Below are 6,815 nucleotides of genomic sequence, written 5' to 3' on the forward strand. Positions count from 1 at the left end.
TGTTTTTCAGTTGATGTCCTGTCCTTTTTTGCAGCTCACTGTTTGCTGGGAATTATTCTGATGGTGACACCATAAGACGTCAGAAACATCATGAGTTCAGGGCTGGCAAACTTTCACCTGGGGAATGACCACTGTGAGTATCCAGGGACTGCAAGAGCGCCTGTGTGAGACTGGCCACACAGCTCCACATCTTCGGGGCAGAACACAGGTCCTGGGAGCACCCCTGGAGGCCATGGCCTGCAAACTGCCCCTCAGAACTGCGACACCAGGGCTTGTGCAGCACTAGCTGGAACTGGCTTATGTCCAGAAAGACCGTGCAGGCCAGCCCTTGTGGGCAGGGAAGAGGCCGACGGGTCCTGGCAGAGAAAGGAGGCGCCTGAGGAAATGGAGCCTGCAATGAAACTCCTCTCAAAAACAACCCCCCAGCTAGGAGAGCATAACCCCCCTTCCCAACCAGAGCTGCCCTTTTCTACTGTTGGGTAATTACAAAGATCACCCAAATGTTTGGGAGAGACCACACATTGCTTTTCCGGTTGTATAAATATAAACGCAGCAGCTACCACAGCTCCTAGGGGTATAAATGAGAAGACAAGGAACAGACCCCTTGCAGAGGGAGAGGGTGGCTGCCCACCCCCATCGGCCCACACCCCTGTCACCCCTCCCCCATCGCTCTCCCCACTGTCACCCCTCACCCCACTCCAACCCCTTTGCCTTGAGAACCACCTGAGGTCAGCCCACTTGTCAGTCAAAAGTGAACAAGGAGGTTGAGGGTGGTGGGAGGTCTCTTTCCTATCTTGGGGCTTTGGAAGATTCAGATCACTTGGGAAGGGATAACACTTCTTGCTTCCATCTCCAACATCTGGATATATCTCCAACCTCTGGACGTGTGGACTGGAGGGAGCTGAGCTCTCAGCCTTCTTCTGGAGGTTCGCCCAGGGCATCTGGTGCCTTGGCCCAGTCCACCAGTCTTTGCCCATCGCCAGCCAGCCTGTAAGTCTGCTCAGTGAGCACCTTGTGCATGGTGTTTCCCTGGAGCAATTGAGCTGTCTCTGTAGCAGGCCATGGCTGATGGCCATAGCCTCCTTAGCATGCCCGCAAGCCCACAGAGGATTGTGACGCTCACTCTTTGGGTGGTCTCAAATGTGAACAGTCAGACTGTAGATGCTGGTGACTGATTGTGTCAGGGAGAGTCAGCTAATTCACCAAGGGCAGGTAGCTTGGGCTTCCAGTGGCCTGGCCTCCCATGTCAAGCTCTAGGTTCCAACCCATTTCTGCTCCTGTTGCCTGCAAATTCTGTGGTCTGGTACCTGGTCCTCAGACTTTGGCTTCTCTGTCTGTGACGTGGTGCCACAATGAGAGGTCCTTCTTCACAGGGTAGTCCTGAGGATCAGAGGAGCTCGTGCCTGCCAAAGCCTGCCACGTGGCAATTGTTCAAAATGTTCATACTCAGTAGTAATCCTTTCTTGGGGAATTTGTTTGGTCATCGCGTAAGTCAGGGTCAGAATTGGTTGAAGTAAATCTCGTATCAAGCGTGGTAGATCATGAGCATACAAATAACTGAGGGTCATTATCTGTTATTTCCCTGAACACTGTGGTTTGTTCCTATTAAAAAGAGTTGTGCCTGGGCCTGGTGGAAATCTCAGTTACTTGTGAGGTGGAGGAAGGAGGATCTTAAGTTCAAGGCCAACTTGGGCAACTTTGTGAGACCTTGTCTTATTAAATAAATAAATAGGGCTGTGGGTGTAACTCAGTGGTAGAGCCACCCTGGGTTCAATCCCCAATACTGAGACAAAAAGAGAGAGAGAATGAAAAAGGAGAGAATAGACTGAAAACCTATTTTAGTTCACAGAGAAAAAAAAAAAAATATATATATATATATATATATATATATATATATATATATATATTCCAAATTTCTGAATAGTACAAGTTTCTGCAACATTATGAATGGACTATTTTACTCTTTTATATGTTGATTTTCTGACTATGATTTTGTAATTTACTATCTCAAACAAGGGGACACACAAGTCTCTATGATCATGAATATTTTTACTATCTGATTTTCAACATTCTGCAAACTTGAAAGATGTCTGGTGCAAAACTCAACTGAAACTCCTACAGAAGCCCCTCTTCTGATTGATAATGTTTTTGCATGAACATGGGCCCTCACAGAGATTTGTAACTGTTTGAATTAAGAGAAACCTCATGATTTGGGGTTGACATGTTGTCTTGGCCCATTTTTTGTTGCTATAACAAAACTCTTGAGTCGCGGTAATTTATAAAGAAGAGAGGTTTATTAGGCACAGTGGTACATACTTGTAATTCCAATGACTTGGGAGCCTGAGGCAGCAGGATCAAAAGTTTGAGGCCAGCCTTAGCAACTGTGCAAGACCTTCCCAAAATAAAAAATAAAAGGGCCTGAGGATGTAATTCTGTGCTAGTGTACCCAGTACCACAAAAATATAAACAAGGAAGAGAGGTTTGTTTGGCTCACCACTCTGAAGCCTAGGAATTCTAACAACATCAGTGCCAGCATCTGGTGAGTACCTTTGGGCTGCATCAAAACATGGCAGAGGGCATAACTTGGTGAGATAGCAACAAAGCAATGTGCTCAGTTCTCTCTCTCTCTTTCTTTGTACTGGAAATTGAACCAGGATCCAGCACAGGATAGACTGAGCACTGAGCTATAGCTCCAGTCTACTCTCTACTCATGAAGCTACTCAAGCTATCATGGGGGTCCCACTCCCTGACCTTATCTAATCCTAATTACCTCCCAAAGATCTCATCTCCAAACCAGTAACACATGAATTGGGGGATTAAGATTCTAACATGTGAACTCTAGGGGAAATATTTGAACTGTAACACATGCTCCCTATGGATACCAGAACATGATTCCATCTTCAGACCTGCTCACCTGTCATAGAGCTGCTTCCTGACCTCTGTTGGAGAGTGCAAACTGGATGCACCTTTGGCCTGGCAGAGACAGATCCATTGCTCTCTGCATGTAACTGTCCTGAGGTAATATCCCACCCCACCACCCAATGCCTACTAGACAGCCAGGTAAACACTTTGCACAGACTCAGTGGATCTGGTTTTCCTATTCAGGGCAGATCGTCTATAGATAACCTGGAAAGTTGAGAACCTTCCTCAAGGACCCTATGTTTAGGGTCAAGATATCGATGATATCACTCAAGATCACAGGATCAGGAAACACATCCCTCAGAGGGAGTCACTCCATGGACCAGATTCAGGTTAGGGCCCCTTGGTTCCAGGACCTCAAAGATAAGTAATTTCTGAGCTCTATCCCCCGAATTTGAAGGTTAAAACTCAAACTCTAGTAGTTCAGTATGTGACTGAATTTGAGATAAGATCTTTAAAGAGGTAATTGAAGCTAATTTAGGCCATTAGGCTGGGCCTTAACTCAATCTGACTGGTCTCCAGTAAAACAAGAGGAGATTATAACATAAAGACTATGTGAGCACACAGGGAGGAGATGGCTACTTAAGCATAAGCCAAGGAAAGAGGCCTCAAGAGCTACCAGCCCTGCCTGCACCTTGATCCTGAACTTGCAGAACTCTGAAAGAATAAATGCCTGTTATTTTAGCCATCCAGTGTGGGGTACTTTGTTATGGCATCCTTGCACACTACAAACATGAAGTGTTAGTAGTGAGCTCAGCCCACTGCAATAGTCCAAATTTCTTTTTCTTCATAAAATACGATTGGGCTGGTAATGTGGCTCATTGGTAAGTTCTTTCCTACCATGTTTGAGGCCCTGGGTTCCATCCTAGCACTGCAAAAATAAGTAACAATAATAAGAATGATACTACTCATAGCCATGTGGGATGGCACAGGCCTGTAGTTACCAAGGAGGCTGCGGCAGGAGGATTAAAAGTTTGTGGCTATCCTGGGCAATCTGGCAAGATCCTGTCTCAAAATTAAAAATAAAGGCTAGATGTGTGGCACACGTCTGCAATCCCAGCAACTCAGGAAGCTGAGGCAGCAGGATTGCAAGTTCAAGGCCCACCTCAGCAACTTAGTGAAGCCCTAAAACAACTTAGCAATCTCCCCCCTCAAGTAAAAAGAAAAAAAGCAGAAAGCAAAACAGGGTGGGGGGTAGGGACTGGAGATATAGCTCAATGGTTAAGCACCCATGGACTCAATTCCAGCACCAAAAATTAATTAATTAAAAATAGAAAGGTTTGCTGGGCACAGTGGTGCACACCTCTAGTCCCAGTAACTCAGGAGACTGAGGCAGGAGGATCTCAAGTTCAAAGCCAGCCTCAGCAAAAGCGAGGCAGTAAGCAACTCAGTGAGACCCTATCTCTAAAGAAAATACAAAATAGGGCTGGAGACATGGCTCAGTGATTGAGTGCCTCTGAGTTCAATCCCCAATACCCCCAAAAATAAAAAAAAAATAAAAAGGGTTGCTGGACATGTTGTCTCATGCCTATAATTCCAGTGACTAGGAAGGCTGAGGCAGGAGAATCTCAAGTTTGAAGCCAGACTCAGCAAATTAGCAAGGCCCTAAGCAACTTATGAGACCTTGTCTCAAAAAATACATAGGGCTGGGGATGTGGCTCAGTAGTAAAGTGTCCCTAGGTTCAATCACTAGTATCAAAAAATAAATAAGATAAAAAATGTTGATTTTATTTTGTGGTAGAATATCCCTGGGTTTAATCCTTAGGACCACAAAAAGAAAAAAAAAATACTGTTTATAAATTTTAAAAGTTAATAAGCAATTGAAACATAAGGAGAAATTCTAGCCTGGTTGTCCCTGCCTTAATCAGAGACACAGTTTACCCACAGGTAGTGACAATCAGACCACCACAACTATGATCAATGGACACTGTGGCATAGACCAATCCCTGGTCACTCAGCCAGGGGACGAAAATCCAACAGAAAGTGTGTTACTCACAGCCTACTCACTGTGCTGTTCTAGGTGCTTCTCCTCTTACCTTCTGGGTCTTCCTCTATCCTCACAGAGTCCTCTTCATTTTCAAAACTTTGACCAGCCCTACCCACAGTTCACAGACCCCTGAAAGAACTGGGATCCCCCTTGTTTTATCAAAGTACCTTGAATTCACTGAACCAGCCAGTCTATGCAAGCAAAGCTACACTGAGTCATCTGGTCAATCTAATCATCTAATGCCATGTTCTTGCAGTTACAATGCTGGACAGAATAGACTGCATCTTCAATGTCACATTTAATAGTTGAAATTCTCCATCTTTATATCCACCATAACAACCATGGTGGAGGGCTCCCATGCTTCAGGGTGAATCCGCTGATTCACGTGTGCACTGTCCAAGCACATGCACCAAAGCACCAAGGGAATAATAACCGCATTGCTGGAGAAATCACTTTGACTTTGCTACTCCATTACTTCAGTAGTTTATTATTTATAATAAATGGCACTTCTCAAACACATGGTGAGGATGCTATCAGGGGGCTCAGACTCTAGGTCTTTTAAAACACATATATATGGAGGAGCATTGTTTATCACAGGGCCTGACACTGTGCAGAGGTACAGACTAATTACCATGAAGAAGCTGGAAGGCTCACCCCAGAAAGGAATGTTGGCAAGAGAAATTATTTACTTAGAGGTTGACATCTAGGCTGGTCTTTGGGACTTTCCACGGTATTTGAAAGAAATTTGGCATCCCAACTATGTGGCAAGAGTTGACCAGGGTGAAAAAGCTGCTTCATGTCACTTGTTTGGAGAAATGAAATCTGTTTTGCTTGAAAACATGATCCACAGTTAAGACAAGTAGGAGTTGGAGAAGGTTTCACAGGGATGCAAAACTGCAAAATTCAGAGCAGCTCTTCTGTGACCCTCATGGTACAGGACTCAGAAGCTAAGGGGTCCAATGCTACAAAAATATATCATATAAGAACATTCTCAAGCCAGGCACAGTGGCACATGCTTGGGAGGCTGAGACAGGAGAATCACAAGTTCAAAGCCAGCCTCAGTAACTGCGAGGTGCTAAGCAATTCACTGAGACCCTGTCTCTAAATAAAATACAAAAATAGGGCTGGGGATGTGGCTCAGCGGTCAAGTGTCCCTGAGTTCAATCCCTGGTACCAAAAAAAAAAAAAAAAAAAAGTCAAATTTTATTTTCATATTATGAAACTAATATAAGCCTATATTGTAATATTAGGAAACAAAGAAAAGCCTAACATAAAATGAACAACTAAGCCAGACACAGAGGAAGCGCACACCTATAATCCCAGCAGCTGGAGGCTGAGGCAGTAGGATCATGAGTTCAAAGCCAGCTTCAGCAATTTAGTGAGGCCCTAAGCAACTGTCTCAAAATAAAATACAAAAAAAGGGCTGGGGATGTGACACAATGGTTAGGCACCCCTGGGTTTCATTCCTGGCACACACACACACAAAAATTAATTGTAATCTCACCTCTCAGGGAAAAAGGCTAGCACCTTTCCTGTTTCTAAGCATGTTTTTATGTAAGCATGTCATTTCTGCATAAATTTCGATAGTCTGAGCAAAATCTTGCACTAAGAAGATTCTTTGAAGGGTGCTTACCATTTCAATTACATGAAGACTGAGTTCAGTCCCCCAACTCCCACTGTGAGACATTGACAATAGCAGTAGCTACCTCAAAGGGCTATGTCTTAGTCCATTTGTGCTGCTAAAGAAAAATACCTGAGACAGACAAGAATGGACCTCTGTTCTCTCACGGTTCTTAGAAGGGCTCAGCATCTAAGACAAAGTCCCAATAGGTTCATTGTCTAGTGATGGGCTGATCTTTGCTTCCAAGATGGTACCTTGTTGCTGCATCCTCCAGAAGGAACAAATGCT

This window comes from Marmota monax, unplaced genomic scaffold, assembly GCF_021218885.2.
Source record: "Marmota monax isolate L192 unplaced genomic scaffold, Marmota_monax_Labrador192_F-V1.1 WCK01_AAM20220418_F8-fsc00342, whole genome shotgun sequence".
NCBI classification, from domain to species: domain Eukaryota; kingdom Metazoa; phylum Chordata; class Mammalia; order Rodentia; family Sciuridae; genus Marmota; species Marmota monax.